The sequence below is a fragment of the Mustela lutreola genome, chromosome 10 (assembly GCF_030435805.1).
Source record: "Mustela lutreola isolate mMusLut2 chromosome 10, mMusLut2.pri, whole genome shotgun sequence".
Taxonomy (NCBI): domain Eukaryota; kingdom Metazoa; phylum Chordata; class Mammalia; order Carnivora; family Mustelidae; genus Mustela; species Mustela lutreola.
In genome coordinates, this window is record NC_081299.1 from 56,199,521 (window position 1) to 56,221,164 (window position 21,644).

Here is a 21,644-nt window from a genome sequence, read left to right on the forward strand (position 1 = left end):
GGGATTTTTGAGGAAGTCTCTAAGCTAAGAAGAATATATAAAGGTTAGCTAGTCAAATGGCTGGGAGAAGAATGTTCAGACACAGCTTGTAGCATTTACCAAAGTCTAGAAGTGAGTGTGATTTGGGGAAACGGCAAAAGATGAAGACAGATTTGAGATAACCATAGGCCAGATTTTGTAGAGCCTTGTGAACTCCATAAAGAAATTGAGACCCATATCATGAGAACAGAGGGAATCACTGGAATGTGTTATTCAGAAGAGGGAAACCTTCTGATTTGCATTTTATTAAGACTACTTTGATTACATTGTATATATATACTGGAATGGGAGTTTTGGCAAGATAAATCGGAGACCAAGCAAGTGCAGATAACGGATGTGAGGGATGCATTGGGGTTGGATATGAATGGTCGAATTCAAGAGATACTTTAGAGAAGGACTGATCACATTTTGTACTTGGTAAGTACATTGAGGAAATAAAAGGTAGAGAAAGGATGGCTGCTTGGTTTCTGGATTGAACTATGGTACAAATACTTGAGAAAGTACACATTGTGTGTGAGGATGCACGAGTGTGCATATGAGACACAAAGACAAGTTTTAGAGATGTAGAGATGTAGGATGAATTCTGATTTTGATAAATTTATTAAAGAAAGATATGAATGGGGGCTGTAATAGTTTGAAAGCTTCATAGGGAAGTGGAGTGAGTTGCCATCTGAAGGATAGGCAGGGTATGGACACAGAGAAGATGGAGAGGAGGTCTGGTGAAGGGAGCAGAGCGAGAGAAGGCAGAGTGGGCAGTTTGGGACGCAATGTTCAAAGGAATTTCTCTCTCTTGCACTGTTCCTGTTGGATTTTGTTTTCTCAGAAGTGTCTCTTCTTGAATAAAATTATGGGCCATGTTGTGATACCTGTACACAGTCAGTGCACTGAAGAGAATTTCCAAGAATGTCAGAACCCAGCTGCTTTTCTTCATTTTCACCTCTTGTTGCAAGGAGCCAAAACAGAAGGCTTTGTGGCAGGCAGGTGTTAGAAAACCTATACTAGCTGAATGATGCTTTGACAAACTGCATTTTCTATTGAGGAACATTTTCTGGGAGATGAAAACCAACCTGACTGGTACCCATGAGTGTACCAAATGCCCTTCATAGGGGTTCCTGTGCGGCCTTTGGTATTCCGGGGCCATAGCCACATTGCTTAACTGCAGGAATTGATTTTCGTGATTTTTGCATTTAGTTTTGCATCAGCGGTAGTCTTTATTCTTCAGCCTATTTCAATACTAGAAGTCAGTGACTTCAGATCCATTGTAAAAATACAAATCATAGCAATTCATTCTTGGGAGACATACAGACTTATGGATCACACGAGTCATCAAGTTAGCATGCTTGATTAAAGTCAGAATGAAAGCTAATTACTGTGCATTGACCCTCATGGAACCCAGAATTCTTCAGGTATAAAGCAAGGAAAATGTGCAAAATATTTTTTAGCTTAAAGTACTCTCTATACAAATATTAAGTGATATTTACCAATGCTCATTCATAGGGAGTTTGATTTGTCTAATCTTCCATCTAACACCTCTTACCTCAGAGGCAACTCATTTTTCTGTATTCCTTATTGGTGTGAAGTCAGAGAACAGATGGCTATATCCTTTACAAAGCACTGTTTTGATCTCTTGGCTTCTAAAGCCTCAAATGTGGACCTCTTTCTTAAGTCTATCTGTTTCTTTCTGTCATTTCATTGTTATACACTGGCTCACCAATTTACTCTTACTTTCTCTTTCATCCTGTCCTCTTATTTTCCGTCTTAATTTTTTGTTGTTTGGAAAAATCAGATCTTCATGTTCAATTTATGTGTCTGCCAAAGTTTCTTTTTTGTAAATTTAAATTTTAGTTAGTTAATACACAGTGCAATATTGGCTTCTGGAGTAGAATTCAGTGACTTATCACTTACATGCCACACCCAGTGCTCATCATAGTAAGTGCCCTCTTTGATAGCCATCACCAGTCTAGCCCCTGTCCTACCCCACCTCCTTCCATCAACCCTCAGTTTGTTCTCTATTGTTAAGAGTGGTTTATTTCCCTTGTTCCTTCCCCCCTTTTCTATATGTTCATCTGTTTTTTTTTCTTAAATTCCATATGTGGGTGAAATCATATGGTATTTGTCTTTTTCTGACTGAATTATTTCACTTAGCATAATGTACTATAGCTCCATCCAGGTCATTGCAAATGGCAAGATTTCACTTTTTTGATGGCTGAGTAATATTCCATTGAAACTGTTTCATTTTTATATACTTTGGTACATTTACCAAAATAATATTCCCTGAATTGAAATAGTAAAGCATCTTTCTTCATGCAGAAATTTCTTAATGGGAACCAATTCCACATTTCTTTGAAGAAACCATATTTGAGATATAATACAAGCTACTTTTTCACCCTGGCACAGGGCAGACCATGCTGGGCTTAGGGGTCATGGTGAAGAGCTTGTATTAGATTGTATTCTGAGAGCAATACAAAGAAATTGAAGGGTTTTGAGCAGGGAAATGACTGAAGTGATCTTACTTACATCACTCTCCTTGATACTTGAAGAATAGATTGTAAATGCCTGAAGTAGAAGCAGAGAAAGCATAGTAATTCAGGTGAGGTGGTGATGGTTCTTAGTCTATAGTGGAGCAGTGCAGATGGAAAAAAAGCAGATAGATTCGAGATCTGTTTTGTAGGTAGAAGTATAGGATTTTCTGTTATATAATTGATATGCCTGGGATGTAAGAAAATGGAGTCATGGGACCTATCATTTATCTACTATGGCATAAAAATTAAACTTCAAACCTCAGTGTCCTACAACAGTCAGTGCCTGGGGTGGTTAGCTAGGTAGATTTGCTGATATTGGCTGGATTTGCTCTCTTAATTGGATTTGCCTAGCTGTTAGCTAATCTCCAGGTCTCAGCTGGGATGAGAGGGGTAAACTGGCTTTACCACTCGTGTTTGTCCTGTAGGTAACCTGGGCATATTCTCCTGCCTGTGGCAGGGATGAAATGAGCAAGTACAAATACAAAAATCTGCTTCAGGGCTAGGCTTAGAATGATAACACTGTCACTTCTACCACCTTCTGTTAGCCAGAACAAGTCATGAGATCAGACCATATCTCAAGGGGTATGAAAACAGCCACTGCCTTTAGTGAGAACTATAATGTCACACATTGCAAGGTCATGGATACAGGGAGAGATGAAGAATTAGTGCCATCTTTGTATTTGGATGTATAGGAGAACTAAATAGGATTCTTAGTAACTGAATGAGTGTCATACACTAAGACTATGGGAGGAATGGTTGAGAGGAAATGGTATATTAGGAGTTCCTCATTAAATTTGAGACGTTGTAAGAGATTCATCTTCTCCATATGACTTACTTGTGCTTTCTTCTACCCTCCTATAGTACCTCTGAGCCTCCTAACCCTGAAGGAACATGCTTGGTCAGTGGAGGTGGGATTCAAAGCAAAACAGTCTGATTTCAGACTGATTCCAGTCTGCATTCTTTTTTTTTTTTTTTCTTTAAGATTTTTATTAGAGAGAGAGAGAGCATGAGCAGTGGGGAGAGAGAGAGAAGCAGGCTCCTTGCCAAACAGAAAGCCCAATGCGGGGCTCAATCCTAGCACCCTGGGATCATAACCGAAGGCAGATGCTTAACCCGTTGAGCTACCCAGACGCCCCTCCAGTCTGCATTCTTATAAGTGTTACTTGCAGTTACATGTTAAGTAAGTTCTGGTAAATACTATTTTCTCAATTTTATTACATGCTCAATAATATTTTAGTGCTCCTTGTAGATAAATGCTCCTGGAAGCTTCCCAGCTAACTTGTCCCTAATCTGTGTCTTCAACTATTCTTCACCAACACCCCTGGAATCATTCTTCTTAAAGGAAAATTAGGCCATGTCCCTTCTTAGAGCCTTTTAAGAGGTCTGTACTACTTACTGGATAAAGTCCCTGATCCTTGCCTATGTCTTTGTGTCTTCAACCTGCCACTCTCTCCTTTCATTTGTGCTCCAGCAGTACCGAACTCTTCACTGCTTCTCATCAGTCATGTACCATTTCGTACTTCCTTTCTTCATGCAATTTAGCATCTTTGCTTGGAATTCCCTTGCCTCCCTTGCCCATCTGGTAAATGCCTAGTTTCCGTCATAACCCTGAGAGCATCACCTTCCTGTGATGCCTCAGATAGAATGCGCTCTTTTGTATTTTTTTGGAAACTTTTATATAAGTCCGTTTTTGTATATATAACATTATGTTGTTTCATCTGTTAGCATGTCTGTCTTCCACTTTAGTTTATAAGCTTCTTGATTATTGCAGAACAACTTAAATCACCCAGCAAAATGAAATTTGGTCAAACCATTCAACACCTGTCAGGATGGAAACTGGAAGCCACCCCAGCTGCTCCCCCAGGGTGAAAATCAATAGACTAGCAAAAGCTCTGCATTCACTTCTGCTGTACCTCCATAAATCATATGAGGCAAGCTATCCTGCCCCTCTTGTCTCCCCATCACTGCCAAAACTAAGACTGCCCTGGCATCATTAAAAAATGTCGTGGCAGGTGGGGGGCACTCCTGGGTGGCCTCTGCCTTTGGCTCAGGTCATGATCTCAGGGTTCTGGGATTGAGTCCTGCATTGGGCTCTCTGCTCAGCAGGGAGCCTGCTCCCCCCTCCCCCACCTGCCTCTCTGCCTACTTGTGATCTCTGTCAAATAAGGAAATAAAATCTTAAACAAATGTCATGGGGAAGGGAAGATTCATAAGGTCCCCTGACCAGCCAGGCACAATCTGTCTTCTCTCCTCTCTAGTAGATATCAGATTGCCTTCTTTCTGGTGGATCCTCCGCATCACTTGGGGAATCCCCCTTGTTTGCCCATACCTGTGTGAGTAATAGTTCAAGTTGTTTGTAGTCCCTGGCTTGGGTGTGCTGTTTTGACATCTGATATCTTAATAAGTTAGACCCTATATGCTCAGGGCATCAGTATAAGAACTCAGTAAAACTTATTTGTTCAACCAAGTTAGTATAGGTCACTAAAAAAACTCTTAGTGAACTGAGCACAAGAATAATATTAAAATTGTGCTAATGAATGAGTGCTTAAGGATTTAGATTTGTTTTCTACAAAGAATTTAAAATATTTTCCTTAAAATCTTGATTATAGTCTTATTTTAATTAATTAGCTCTTGATTCACACACATGCAGAAAGTACAAAAGAGGATCTGGGCCAGCCCTAATGGATTAATGGTGCCTCAGCTATTTAAGGCCTTAGTCCCCTTTAAATTCTGTGGTTCTGCCAGTTGGTACAAATGCAAAGAAGAAAGGGCAGCTGAAATCTTTTAGAGCAGATTTTTTTTACCCTTTCTAGGCCAGAGAACTGGTTTATTAGACAAAAGAACCTTAAAGGTGGATTAGGTATGACTTATCCTCTTAACTTCAGGCACATGAACATCAGAGAAAGAGCAATTCTAATAGCATTAGGAATCCCAGTTGTGCTAATCTAGTCTATGAAATTTTAGATTGTTTATGGGTCATTCTCAGACAATGGGAAAATAAGCTTACTAGTAGAAGAAAATTGTTAATAATTGAGCGAATGTCCACACATATCTTTATTCCTTTACTTATCACAGTATATTATCTGCTTCTGTGATTGTTTTTTGAGACAGTGCACCTGTTTATTTGTCATTGTATGGTAAAGCCCAGGACTTAGTGAGTAGTTACTAAATATTATATGCTATTGTAAATGGTAATTTTTAAATCTGAATTTCTGCCTGTTAAGTGCCAGCATATGGAAATACATTTAATTTTTGTAAACTAATCTTTCACTGTTGTAAACTGATCCTGCAGTCTTTCTAAACTCATTTACTCTAGCAGTTTTTAAAGTAGATTCCCTCATATTTTCTGATAGAAGATCATGTTGCTATAGGTAAAGACAGTTTCACTTCTTCCTTTCCAATCTAGATGTTTTTTATTTCTTTTATTTTCTTGTCTTATTGCACTTGCTAGAACCTCTAGGACAGTGTTGGATAGAAGTGGTGAGAGAGGACATCCTTGTCTAGTTCCTGATCTTAGATAGAAAATATGGAGTCTTTTACCATAAAATATGATGTTTCCTATAGCTTTTTTCATAGATGTCCTTTATCAGCTTGAGTAAGTTTTCTATTTATTGAGGGTTTTGAGTCAGGAATGGATGTCAGAGTATGTCAAATGCTTTTTTTGTATTCATTAGGATTATCATATGAATATTATTTATTAGTTATTATGGTGAATTCTATTTACTTTACAGACTATTAAATTAACTTTGCATTTCTAGGATAACCCAGAGACCTACCTATATTACCATTTTTATGAACTTAACAATTCTGTTTGTGAGTTTTTACATCCATGTTCACATAGAATAATGGTCTAAACTGTATTTTTTCTTGTAATGTTTTTGTCTAGTTTATGATGGCTTTGAAAAATGAGTTAGAAATTGTTATCAGCTCTTAACTTTTCTGTAAGACTTTGTACAGAATTGCTATTTTTTTTGTCCCTTCAGCATCTGGTAACTTTATCAGTGAAGCCATTTAAGCCTGGAGCTTTTGTTTTTTATAGGGTTTTAGTGACAAATTCTATTTCTTTAATAGAGATAAGAGTCTAGGTTATGTATTTCACTGAGATATCTAATAAGATTTGTTCATTTGTGTCTTTCAAAGAATTTACACTTCATCTAAGTTAGTGAATATACTGGCCTAATGTTGTGCATAATTCCATTTTATTTTTTTAATATCTATAGAATCTGTAGGTATGTTGCATCTCTCACTCCTGATATTGGTAATTGTACCTTTTTCCTTTTTTTCACTGAGTAGTCTGGCTAGAGTTTTATCAATTTTATTGATCTCAAAGAACCATCTTTCTTTTTTAAACCTATTTCAATTAAATTAATTAATTAATTAATTTGTGTTCCAAAATTCATTGTTTATGCACCTCACCCAGTGCTCCATGCAATACGTGCCCTCCTTAATACCCACTACCAGGCTCACCCAACCTCCTACCCTTTTCCCCTCCAAAATCCTCATTTTGTTTCTCATGGTTTGTCTCCCCCTCTGATTTCCCCCAACTCACTTCTCCTCTCCCATTTCCTGATGTTTTATTCCTTATGCTCCGCAAGTAAGTGAAACTATATGATAACTGACTCTCTCTGCTTGACTTATTTCATGCAGAATAGTCTCCTCCAGTTGATACAAAAGTTGGGTATTCATCCTTTCTGCTGGAGGCATAATACTCCATTGTATATATGAATCATATCTTAATCCATTCATCCGTTGAAGGGCATCTTGGCTCTCTTCACAGTTTGGCGACTGTGGCCATTGCTGCTATGAACATTGGGGTACGGGTGGCCCTTCTTTTCACTACATCTTTCGGGTAAATACCCAGTAGTGCAATTGCAGGGTCATAGGTAGCTCTGCTTTTAATTTCTTAAGGAATCTCCACACTGTTTTCCAAAGTGGCTGTACTAACTTGCATTCCCACAATGGTATATAAGAGGGTTCCCCTTTCTCCACATTCTCTCCAACACTTGTTGTTTACTGTCTTGTTGATTTTGGCCATTCTAACTGGTGTAAGGTGGTATCTCGCTGTGGGTTTGATTTGAATCTCCCTGATGGCTAATGATGATTAACGTTTTTTCATGTGTATGTTAGCCATTTGTATGTCTTCTTTGGAGAAGTGTCTTCATGTCTTCTGCCCATTTTTTGACATGGTTATCTGTTCTGTGTGTGTTGAGTTTGAGGAGTACTTTATAGATATTGGATATCAACCCTTTGTCTGTAGTGTCATTTGCGAATATCATCTCCTATTCCGTGGGTTGCCTCTTTGTTTTGTTGACTGTTTGCTTTGCTGTGCAGAAGCTCTTGATCTTGATGAAGTCCCAAAAGTTCTTTTTCACTTTTATTTCCTTTGCCTTGAAGCAGTACTTAGTGCTCAAGGCCAATTTTCCAATACTGCCCAAGTACTTTTCTGTGTGGTCTACCAAATTCTCCATCACTTGTGAGATTTTCTAGTCTGCGTCATGGGAATAAAGAGGTCCTTGAAAGAAGTTGCTGTGGCCGATGTCATAGAGGTTACTGCCTATGTTCTGGTCTAGGATTTTGATAGATTCCTGTCTCACGTTGAGGTCTTTTATCCATTTCAAGTTTATCTTTGTGTATGGTGTAAGAGAATGGTCGAATTTCATTCTTCTATACATAGCAGTCCGATTTTCCCAGCACCATTTATTTATTAAAGGGACTCTCTTTTTTCCCCTGTATATTTTTTCCTGCTTTGTCGAAGATTATTTGACCATAGAGTTGAGGGTCCATATCTGGGCTCTCTACTCTGTTCTACAGAACTATGTGTCTGTTTTTGTGCCAGTACCATGATGTGTCTGTTTTTGTGCCAGTACCATGCTGTCTTGATCACAGCCTTGTCATAAAGTTTGAAATTAGGCAATATGATGCCCCCAGTTTTTTCTTTTCCAACATTTCAAAGAACTGTTTTATAAAACCTATTTATATGTTTATGTTTAAAACTGAATTTCTTATTGGTGGAATGTAGTTTTGTCTTGCTTTTTAATCCAGTCTGACAATATTTGCCTTTTAGATGGGATATGTAGACCATTCATATTTAATGTGACTATTGATGTGGTTAAATTTGAGCCTATCATCTTATTATTTGTTTGCTTTACATCTCTTCTGTTCTTGGTCCCTCCTCCCCTTTTTTTACGACCTCCTTAGGGATTAATAAATTTTTATTGTTGTTTTTAATACCATATATTGTATTTTCATATCTGACAGTATAGTTTTCATCTCTAGAGTTTCTATTTGGGCTTTTTTATATGTTCCATATCTCTACTTATATTTTTGCATGTTTTAATATACTTCTCTGGTAATTAGAACATATGTGTTGGTGTCAATTGGCTGATTTTTATCTTAATTATGGGTTATAGTTTTCTGCTTTTTTGCATGCCTGGTAATTTTTTATTGATAACCAGACATTTAAAATTTTACCTCATTCATTGCTAGATTTATTTGTATTCCTTTTAATGATCTTGTGCTTTGTTCTGGGACTCAGTTTTTTTGGAAACAGGTCACTGAGTTTTGTTAAGATTTCTTAGGTGGAATTGAAGCAGTACTTAGTGCTCAAGGCCAATTTTCCAATACTGCCCAAGTACTTTTCTGTGTGGTCTACCAAATTCTCCATCACTCGTGAGATTTTCTAGTCTGCGTCATGGGAATAAAGAGGTCCTATTCTCAGCTCTGTGTGGGTGAAGCAATGTTACCTCTAATCTAGTCAGGTGATTCTCTTGGCTTAGGGTAATTTGCTTACATAAAAGCACTGACAAATATTTCACCTTAATACTTAAAGGGGACATGATACAGAGCTTCAGAATTCTCTCTCCGTAGATTTCCACCTCTATAGGACTCTCCTGTGAATTTTAAGTCACCTCCTTCTCCCCAGATTCTCAGCTTCATCTCCTCAACTCAGAGAATCTTCTAGGCTCTATTAGGTTCACTTTCTGGGCATCACAATACAGAAACCTTTCATAGTATTAAACTGGTGCAATCAGATGGCTTATCTTGTTTAGTGGTCATTGTTTTTTATTGAATGATTTCAAGTAACTTGGATACAGTTGTTTTAAATTTTTTTCATTATTTCAGGCAAGGGGATAAATCTAGGCTTTAATTAGTGATTAGTTAAGTGCTTATTTTTTAGTGCTTAATTTTTATTGGTAGCTGAAGTTCACCAATTGATAAATACTTGTTTTGAAATAAATTTCTTTTTTTTTTTTCTGATTTCTTTTTTCTTTTTTTTTTTTTAATTTTTAATTTTTTATAAACATATATTATTATCCCCAGGGGTACAGGTCTGTGAATCACCAGGTTTACACACTTCACAGCACTCACCAAATCACATACCCTCCCCAATGTCCGTAATCCCACCCCCTTCTCCCAAACCCCCTCCCCCCGGCAACCCTCAGTTTGTTTTGTGAGATTAAGAGTCAGGAAACTGCAAACTGCTTGAACTTCTTATAGAACAACTTGGGGGGGCTGTGTTGCATATCTTTGGAAGTGGGAAAGTGAGATTATGGAATTTTATGACTGATGGCATTAGGTGTAATATGATGGTAATAGAGGTTAGATATTGCAGGAGACAAGAAACTTAAAAATGGCCACTGTTAAGACTTGTAAAATATAGTGTCATACACTATATGATGGTGAATCAAAAGACAAATTTCTTTCTGCATCAGACATCATTATAGTTTGCATGAGGACAAGTGTTTGATTGCTTAATTTATTATTTTTGCATTACTTTGCATTGATTGAGATGTTTTATTTCATTAGGATAGGCCATATAACCCTAACAATATACAACATGTGATATGTATTAGCTCACAGATTTGTACTTCCCTGTTACAGCACTCATATTATATTAGAATTGTCAAAATTTTTTATGATTTTTAAAAATTTTTTATTTTTTATAAACATATAATGTATTTTTATCCCCAGGGGTACAGGTCTGTGAATCGCCAGGTTTACACACTTCACAGCACTCACCATAGCACATACCCTCCCCAGTGTCCAAAACCTCTCTCCCCTTCTCCCAACCCCCCTCCCCCCAGCAAGCCTGTTTGTTTTGTGAGATTAAGAGTCACTTATGGTTTGTCTCCCTCCCAATCCCATCTTGTTTCATTTATTCTTCTTCTACCCACTTAAGCCCCCATGTTGCATCACCACTTCCTCATATCAGGGAGATCATATGATAGTTGTCTTTCTCTGCTTGACTTATTTTGCTAAGCATGATACCCTCTAGTTCCATCCACTCTGTCAATTTTTTTTATCTGTTTCTCTAACCAGTCTGTCAGCTTCTCTAAATCAAGATTAGGGTATTATATTTAGCCTTTTATCCCCATTGTCTAACACAATGCAGAGCATGTAGCTGGTATCAGTGAGTGAATAATGAATGGAGAAATAGATGAATGATGGTCTAAATTTTCTGTATTAGGGCTGATTGTCAAGAAAGTCATTTTGGATAAATGGATCTTTTGGTTACTTTTAGGTTACTGCCTTGACACCTATCAATCAAAATATACCAACACATTTATCTTCAAGTTTAATGGAAGTTGGTGTGTAATAATAATAGGGTTATGTGTTCAGAATATGTTTTTTAAAGTTTTAATACTAGTTGCTATGAGAACTTCAAGGTGGTTTTTTTTTTTTTTTTTTGGCTTTCAAATATAAACAAATGAACAGTAGTACTTCCTAAATTCGAATAAGTGAGAAGCTAATTATATGTACACCTGAGCAATATCTAGTATTTACTTCATAATGATCTTCCAATGTGAAGCAATACATAAATGCATAAATAAATAAATAAATAAATAAATTTGAAAGAAGGCAGCAGTTAAATGTGGACCATGTTTGGACAGCAGGATTCTTGTATACGTCTCTAGAACCTAGAACAATACTTAGGAATGAATGGCTGAAGAGATGAATGAACAACACCTCATTCTTCTCAAGGTTAATTCACTACATCAAAATGACTCTGGGAGCATAACCAAACAAAAGGAAAATGTAAGCCTATTTAGCAAGGTAGTATCTTTAGCAGATGAGGATGCTATTATCATGGTTTATGAACAGAACATTTTTTAAAAACCTGACTATTCAATAAAGTAAATATTTTATACCCAGGTGGGGCCTTGGGCCACAGTAGAAAATGGTCAAGCAGATTGTTTTTCAGGGTATTTGTGCAATAGAATGCTTTAGCTCAGCCCAGACTATTCAAGGCATGATTCAATACTCTGAATTCCAATCAAGTTTGTAAAATGAGATGTCAGATTGAAAACCTCTGCTAGAATTAAGTTCCTTCTCAGAAGGTCCTTCCATGTAATCAGCAGAATAGTACAAGGACATGCAGGGGAAGAGAAGGAGAAAAGCCATGCATAAAAGAAAACATGGTAAAGTTGTGCATAAGTTTTGGAGTTTTAATGATATTTTATAATTAAACATTTGGCCAAATATTTGATAAGTCATCAGATATAATTAAGAAAAAGTGACCTATCAGAGAAGAATCCATTAAGCATGCTCAAATCAGACTTGTTGAATTGCTTATTTCCACACTTGTAATCTTACATATAAAAAAAAAGTTTGAGGGATAAAAATAACCAAATTAGTAGATACTAATAGCTTACCATGCAAGCTTTGATGATTAGTTTGCAATGCTGCTGATAATGGCATAAAAATGTACATTAGAGCTGTGAGATATTCCATGAAGCTGTTATAGTGTCTTTATCTGCACTCAATCACCCAGGCACCCTGTTCAATTACTTTTTTTTTTAAAGATTTTATTTATTTATTTGACAGACAGAGATCATAAATGCAGAGATTCACATTCAGTCAGATTTGCTAGCTTTTTTTTCCCACTGTAAATCTCTCATAATCTTTCTTTTAGTTAATCATAACTGCCTGGTTGTATGCAATTGAGGCAATTATTCAAAGAATCTAATGATTCAAGTGCATCACTTTGATTTTTACTGTTCATGCTTCTGAATAAATACTTTAAATTTTTTGTTTAAATCATCTCCAGTTAAATTACTTTTTAATTTTTTAATATTTTAAAAGATTGTGTTTTATTTATTTGAAAGAGAGTGAGCAGGAGAGAAAGCAAGCAGTAGGGAGGAGGAGAGGGAGAGGGAGAAGCAGGCTCCATGCTGAGCAGAGAACATGATGTAAGGCTCAATCTCAGGACTCTGGGATCATGACCTGAAGGCAGATGCTTAACTGACTAAGCCACCCAGGCACCCTGTTCAATTACTTTTTTTTTTTTTTTTAAGATTTTATTTATTTATTTGACAGACAGAGATCACAAGTAGGCAGAGAGAGGCAGGCAAAGAGAGAGGAGGGGAGCAGGCTCCCCGCTGAACAGAGAGCCTGATGCAGGGCTTGATCCTAGGACCCTGGGATCATGACCTGAGCCAAAGGCAGAGGCTTTAACCCACTGAACCACCCAGGCGCCCCTTAAATTACTTTTTAAATATGTTTTTCCATGAAGACACATTTCTGAGTGCCTAATGTGTTATTATTTATATTCACCAATTAGAGATGTTTTATTTAATTAGGAATTTCTGGGGCACCTGGGTGGCTCAGTGGGTTGGGCCTCTGTCTTTGGAATGGGTCGTGATCTCAGGGCCCTGGGATTGAGCCCCACCGCATAGGACTCTCTGCTTAGCAGGGGGCCTGCTTCTCCCTCCCCCTCTGCCTGCCTCTCTGCCTACTTGTGATCTCTGTCAAATAAATAAATAAAATCTTTAAAAAAAATAATTAGAAATTTCTTCTAATAGCCAGATTAGAAAGGCTCCAGTTGCACTAAAATTACATTTTAACTGTTATATTCAAAAGATCTATCTTATATTATTATGGCTGTGAATCTCATAACTAGCAGATTATAGATTTGAAAGAATCAGAATAAGATTCATATATGAAATAGGGTAGAAGAAACAGGGGTGTGATCTATTAATGCCCTTCTCTGAAGGGCTTTAAATTAATTTCTCTACTTTAGAAGAGATGAAACTATTTAATCAGTCATTGGATCACTGGATCCTTTTAGAGGTTCTGGAAAGATAAGAGGTGAATGTCCAATGGAAAAAAGACAGCCTTTTCAATAAATGGTGCTGGGAAAATTGGACAGCCACATGCAGAAAAATGAAATTGGACCATTTCCTTACACCACACACAAAAATAGACTCAAAATGGATGAAGGACCTCAATGTACGAAAGGAATCCATCAAAATCCTTGAGGAGAACACGGGCAGCAACCTCTTCGACCTCTGCCGCAGCAACATCTTCCTAGGAACAACGCAAAAGGCAAGGGAAGCAAGGGAAAAAATGAACTACTGGGATTTCATCAAGATCAAAAGCTTTTGCACAGCAAAGGAAACAGTTAACAAAATCAAAAGACAACTGACAGAATGGGAGAAGATATTTGCAAACGACATATCAGATAAAGGACTAGTGTCCAGAATCTATAAAGAACTTAGCAAACTCAACACCCAAAGAACAAATAATCCAATCAAGAAATGGGCAGAAGACATGAACAGACATTTCTGCAAAGAAGACATCCAGATGGCCAACAGACACATGAAAAAGTGCTCCATATCACTCGGCATCAGGGAAATACAAATCAAAACCACAATGAGATATCACCTCACACCAGTCAGAATGGCTAAAATCAACAAATCAGGAAATGACAGATGCTGGCGAGGATGCGGAGAAAGGGGAACCCTCCTACACTGTTGGTGGGAATGCAAGCTGGTGCAGCCACTCTGGAAAACAGCATGGAGGTTCCTCAAAATGTTGAAAATAGAACTGCCCTATGACCCAGCAATTGCACTATTGGGTATTTACCCTAAAGATACAAATGTAGTGATCCAAAGGAGCACATGCACCCGAATGTTTATAGCAGCAATGTCCACAATAGCCAAACTATGGAAAGAACCTAGATGTCCATCAACAGATGAATGGATCAAGAAGATGTGGTATATCTACACAATGGAATACTATGCAGCCATCAAAAGAAATGAAATCTTGCCATTTGCAACAACATGGATGGAACTAGAGCGTATCATGCTTAGCGAAATAAGTCAAGCAGAGAAAGACAACTATCATATGATCTCCCTGATATGAGGAAGTGGTGATGCAACATGGAGGCTTAAGTGGGTAGAAGAAGAATAAATGAAACAAGATGGGATTGGGAGGGAGACAAACCATAAGTGACTCTTAATCTCACAAAACAAACTGAGGGTTGCCGAGGGGAGGGGGTTTGGGAGAAGGGGTTGGGATTATGGACATTGGGGAGGGCATGTGATTTGGTGAGTGCTGTGAAGTGTGTAAACCTGGTGATTCACAGACCTGTACCCCTGGGGATAAAAATATATGTTTATAAAAAATAAAAAAATTATAAAAAAAAAAAAAAAGATAAGAGGTGAAGAGAAAAGAAAGTGACAGGGAGTTCCTTCTTCCTCCCTGACTTATATCCAAACTTGGATTAAGTTGGAAATATAAGCTGACTTTATAGAAATAAATAGATTTGTTGGTCTTTATTGAATTAACCAGTCAGATTAGTATAGTAAAACTACAATCAATTCAATAAACATTTCAGTCATACCAAAGACTTATCATATTTTATTTGACTAGACTAGATTAGTATAGACTGAAGACTATTATTAGACGAGACTTAGACTCCAAGATTAGAGTAAAAGAGTTTAGAGATCATCTAGTACAAACCTCCCACTTTACATGTTAGGATATTAAAGTTCAAAAATTATTTATCTAACCTATTAGTGAAAACCCGAGGTCTCAATGCTTTTACTCTCAATTTAGTCAGAATTGAAATGGCTTTGGTATGGGATATAACAAGTAGATTTGGGTATGTTAAAGCTTATTTGTTTTCATACTTAATCTTTTCTTCCCATCAGAGAATGTTTGCTTCCGACAGCTCATGTGTGGCCCATATGGATGCCATTGTAGCACTTTTCTATGTAACTTTTGATTAGCAAGGGTGAGGCTTCAGCCTTGTCTCCCATTTGAGCTATACCCAGTAGGGATGCCCAGACTGAGTTCACAGGCAAAATTTACTCCTTCCCATGATCCCAATTTTCCTGAATCCTACTTTTAGGACTCAGTCGAGCCAATCAAAATTAGGCTATAATCACACTAGATTTAAATAGTCATGTTAGTTAAAATCATGCTACATGATAGATAGGGTAGTGTTTGCCAAATCTCTTGAGAGAGAGATTCAGACTCATTAGGTCTGAGTTGATAGGTTAGACAAGGCTGAGAAACAATGTCTGATATCAAGGGAAGAAAAGCTTAAAAGGCAAGATCAGAGGTAGATTGGACACAGAGACAGGGGATCTTCCTCTTGTTGGTTAGAGCATGCTTCAAAGTTGAGGTCATTCAAGACATTATTGGCCGAAAGGCTCAATGCTCTAAAATTACCTAGTTGGTACTTCCTCTAGTATTGTCTAATTAATTCAAGTTTAGTTCCCTGTATTACATTATAAATCCCTGCAGTTCCTGATGTTCCCTGGCATTAGTGTCACCTGATTGATATTGCTGGAATTAAAACAAAAAAGGATGCCATAGGAATGATGAAGAAAACCTATACAGAGGAATTCTTTCCATTAAAGATGATTTAAAAATTTGCCTTTTTAAAATCATTGGCTGAGATTGTAGATGTACAGATATCTCTTTAACGATGGTGAGGCAGCTTCATTTTCTTGACTACTTTTAGCCTCTGAGTCTTGCGGAAAAGAAATGCCTTTTGTTGTGACAGGAGGCTATGGAAAATTGTTCATGCCTACAGACGATCTGGAGAGCTGTTCAGTTCTGGCCTAATTCTCATCAACATCACATGGCTCGTCCTCTGAGATATATATTTTTTTTTTTCCTGGTGGAAAGGATCTCTTAAATTATTTTACCTCCTTGTGATTTTGTTTCCTCTTTTAAAGTGCTGTCTCTTCTCTTAATTCCCTACGTCCTCCATGCTATTTGTTATGCTCCACAAATAAGTGAAACCATATAATTGACTCTCTCTTCTTGACTTATTTCACTCAGCATAATCTCTTCCAGTCCTGTCCATGTTGCTACAAAAGTTGGGTATTCGTCCTTTCTGATGGAGGCCTAATACTCCGTAGTGTATATGGACCCCATCTTCCTTATCCATTTGTCCGTTGAAGGGCATCTTGGTTCTTTCCACAGTTTGGTGACCGTGGCCATTGCTGCTATAAACATTGGGGTACAGATGGCCCTTCTTTTCACTCCATCTGTATCTTTGTGGTAAATACCCAGTAGTGCAATTGCAGGGTCATAGGGAAGTTCTATTTTTAATTTCTTGAGGAATCTCCACACTGTTCTCCAAAGAGGCTGCACCAACTTGCATTCCCACCAACAGTGGAAGAGGGTTCCCCTTTCTCCACATCCCCTCCAATACATGTTGTTTCCTGTCTTGTTAATTTTGGCCATTCTAACTGGTGTAAGGTGATATCTCAATGTGGTTTTAATTTGAATCTCCCTGATGGCTAGTGATGATGAACATTTTTTCATGTGTCCGATAGCCATTTGTATGTCTTCATTGGAAAAGTGTCTGTTCATTATCTTCTGCCCATGTTTTGATATGATTGTCTGTTTTGTGTGTGTTGAGTTTGAGGAGTTCTTTATAGATCCTGGATATCAACCTTTTGTCTGTACTGTCATTTGCAAATATCTTCTCCCATTCCGTGGGTTGCTTCTTTGTTTTCTTGACTGTTTCCTTTGCTGTGCAGAAGCTTTTGATTTTGATGAAGTCCCAAAAGTTTATTTTGGCCTTTTTTTTCCTTTGCCTTTGGAGACATATCTTGAAAGAAGTTGCTGTGACTGATATTGAAGAGATTACTGCCTATGTTCTCCTCTAGGATTCTGATGGATTCCTGTCTCACGTTGAGGTTTTTTTTCCATTTTGAGTTTATCTTTGTGTATGGTGTAAGAGAATGGTCGAGTTTCATTCTTCTACATATAGCTGTCTAGTTTTCCCAGCACCATTTATTGAAGAGACTGTCTTTTTTCCACTGTATATTTTTTCCTGTTTTGTCGAAGATTATTTGCCCATAGAGTTGAGGGTCCATAACTGAGCAAAGTGCCAATGATAATTATACCTACCTCAAAGAGTTCTTATCAGAATAAAATAAGTTATTAATATAAAGTGCTCAGAATCTTATCTGGCAACAGGTGCTCAGTAATTGTTAGCTTATTATTACTACTGTCACTTCTGAAGGAGAGTAGTTATGATACTGGGGTAAAACAGAAAAGAATCATTGGATCATATGGAAAGGTTTGTGACAAATGGTGGCCCTTATCCATGCCCCATGCAATCTATCTTTACAAGTCCTCCTATCAAGAGATGGAGTGTCTTCCCACTCCTAGAATGTGAGATGGACTGTGACTTCCCTTAGAGTGATAGAATGCAGTAGAAGACATGCTGTGTCAGTTCCAGGCTTAATCCTCTAGAGTTATTGCACAAATCTACTCTGTGTCTTGGGACTTCTGACTGCCATGAAAAAGCCCCAGCTAGTGAGAGACTGCATGAAATGAAGATGATTCATCTCAGGTGAGGCCATTCCAGATCAGGTAAGTCCAGAAAAACTGTCCTTCTGAGCCCAGCAGAGGTTGCCGAACTGCAGAATTGTGAGCTAAATAAATAGTCATTGTTTTAAGCTTTCACATTTCAGGGGTGGTTGATAGAGGGCTTTTGGGAAGAAGGCAAGTTGTGGGAAGGTGACCATAAAATGTATGGTAAGTAAGAGTTTAATAAGGTTTGATAGGGTTAGTTAACCAGATTTGTCAGTGCCTTCTCTATTGGTGAGTTGCTGAGTTCTCCTCTTCCTGGCATAGGAAAGAGAGACATCTCTACAAATGGAAATTTTCTTTATAAATGTGAATTTCTTTTACAAAAGGGAAATGTGTGCCCTGAATTTAGGTCTTTTTCTGGGTGTTCTGGTTCTCAGTAGCCTTTAGCTCAAAATAACCCATATGCCAAAGAGGCATATTTTGGGGTGATGTATTCTGGTACTATTTAAGATACCGAAGAAAAAACGCTCAAAACTCCTGGTCTTAAGGAGTTACATTAATTTCTTATTATTACCGTACACTTAGAGACTAAAGCAACACAGATTAATTATCTTACGGTTCTAGAGGTCAGAAGTCTACACTGGTTGTACAGGGTCACTTTCCTTCTGGAGCCACTGGGAGAGCAGCTGTTTCCTTGACTTTTCCAGCTTCTAGAGGCTGCCTATATTTCGACTTATGGCCCCTTCCTGTCTTGAAGCCAACTGCGTTATCATTTTCTCTTCTCTGATTTTTGCTTCCATCTTCACATCTGTCTCTGATGATCCTCCTGTCTTTCTTTTCTATAGGACCCTTGTGATTACATTGGGTCTACTCAATAATCTAGGATAATCACTGTATCTCAGGATCTTTATTTTAATCACAAGTGCAAAGGTTGTTTTGTTTTTTTTAAAGCTATATAAGGTATATAGTCACAGGTTTTTGGGATTAGGACATGAATTTATTTGGGGGTCCGTTATTCAACTGGGCACAAGAAGGTTGCCTTTTAGTAAAGTTCATTGTTATAGGATAAAGCCCAAGTTTTTAAATGTAAGTCAGATAAATTTTTATGATCTTTGATCCCAGCTAGATGTCCAGTGACTCTCTGCCTAAGATACATAGTTCAAAAATCCTGCTTCTATTACTTCTCCCTAACAGAAAAAAATATGTTCTTTCTTATCCCTGTGATTTGCCCCTTTCTACAAGGCCCTGCTTCTGCATACCTCTTCTCAACATCCCAGCACTCTTTGCCTGGAAAAATACTCAGCAAGGGGCATCACCTTATCTGAGAAGTGGTGACCCTTTGGCTGCCTCCACCACTGACTTTGTTACACTGTCTCTGTTTATGAAGAACTCTCTGTTTATGTGTTGGTTGCCTTGCTCCATTACTCAAAAGCTCCGTGAGAGTCGGGAGTGTGCCACTCATTTTTACTAGCTTCAACACTTAGCATAATACCTGGCACACTATAACAGCTTAAGAATTGTCAAATGAGTAAGTGAGTATCACTGAAATTAGGTATCTATTACTAATTATATGAGGAAGAAAGGAGGGAAAAGTTGGAGTTTTTTGTCTTGTTTTTATCTTGAATTGTTAAGAAAGTTTGGTAAAGAGCAAATTTCTTGCAGAGCTTGGAGAAGGAACAGCAAACGGGAAAGATGAGGTATACATGACTCACAGGCAATGATAATAACAAGAGCCAGAGGCACTGAAGCTTCAGGCCTGCTCCTCTCGGTTGGAGGGTTTTTGATGTGTGCCTGCTTTGATCCCTGCTGTGTAGCTATGGCCCAGGATGTTCCAGAATGAAAAAAACAAAACAAAACAAAAACAAAACGACTTACTGTTTCCTGTTCCCAAGATCTAGGGTGTGTTACAGAAGAAACACATGGTGAGGGGGTTGGTGACAAAAGAAAATCATCTCCCAAAGGTAAATTGTCTCTCCAACATGGCTGAGAGCTGAAGCAAAAGAAAAGAGGCTGCACAGAAAAGACATTGCAGTGTGCAGGAGAAAAGCAGAATGCAACATAAAAGCAGAGACAAGATAAAAGTGTGAGGTCAGCAAGGCTGTACTAGTAATGGCAGCAATGGATTACTGACCATACGTGGAGGGATTTTGTCAGCCTCTTGGACAATACATGGTGCACAGATAGTGACACCTCAAGTACCCTTATACTAAGGAACAGGAAATTATGGTTGACAGATCAGGACTGGGGGAAAAAAGACACGCAGAAACACTGCTACCCCTCCCTGTATGGGAAGTCATGTGGAACTCCCATTGTGAGTTTATTTTTAGAAGCATAAATTCTGTCATGGATATGTCCAAGTTAAATCATTTTTTTAAAAGATTTTATTTATTTATTTGACAGACAGAGGTCACAAGTAGGCAGAGAGAGAAGGGAGGAAGCAGGCTCCCCGCGGAGCAGAGAGCCCGATGCGGGGCTCCATCCCAGGACCCTGGGATCATGACCTGAGCCGAAGGCAGAGGCTTTAACCCACTGAGCCACCCAGGTGCCCCCAAGTTAAATCATTCTTATTAAACTTATCTGAGATGTGGTTCAGTTATTGTCAAAAACTCCTTTCTGAAATAGAGCTTCCTTTTATTTATTTATTTTTTTTTAAAGGAGATTTTTTTTTTTAAAGATTTTATTTATTTATTTGACAGAGAGAGATCACAAGTAGGTAGAAAGGCAGGCAGAGAGAGAGAGGAGGAGGAAACAGGCTCCCTGCCGAGCAGAGAGCCCGATGTGGGACTCGATCCCAGGACCCTGAGATCATGACCTGAGCCGAAGGCAGCGGCTTAACCCACTGAGCCACCCAGGCGCCCTAGAGCTTCCTTTTAGAAATGTGTTAAATTTATACAATAGTCAGATCTTATTGACCATCTCAGACTAGCCTATTATAAATGTACTGCTACTTCAATCTTCCCAGTTTGGTAGAGAGAGAGAGGAGAATATGAATTTTTCAAAAGGAGGGAGTATGTGAGACAGGCTTTGGGGAGTTGTTGGAAAATCAAGCACCCTCATGCTACACATATTAAACAGTTTAAGAGGCAAACAGCTGGGGCTGTACCTAAGCAAATATCTGATGGGACTTGATTCAAAAAGGAAGCTCTTTCTAGAATATGAAGTGTTTTAGAGTTAATTGTCCTAGTCCCTATACCCTGGTATTTTTTAGGATACATAAGGTCAAAGTCACTGTAGTTTGACAAAGGGCTAAATCATGTTAATTCTCACACTGAGAAGCAGAGATCTTGTCTGTTTTATTCACCACTGGAAAAGTTTCTGCACATCGTGGGGGCTCAAAAGTAGCTGATAGAATGAACACAGTGGAGAGAGGATGAGTCACTGAATCTATAAAACTTGTGTTTGTGAGTGGGGTTAATGATGGAGATGAAACATGATTGCCCAAAGACCTGTGAGCCTCTGAGGCTGGGGCCTCTGCAATTTGGTCCTAGGAGAAAGCTAACAGTATCAGAGCTCTATTTT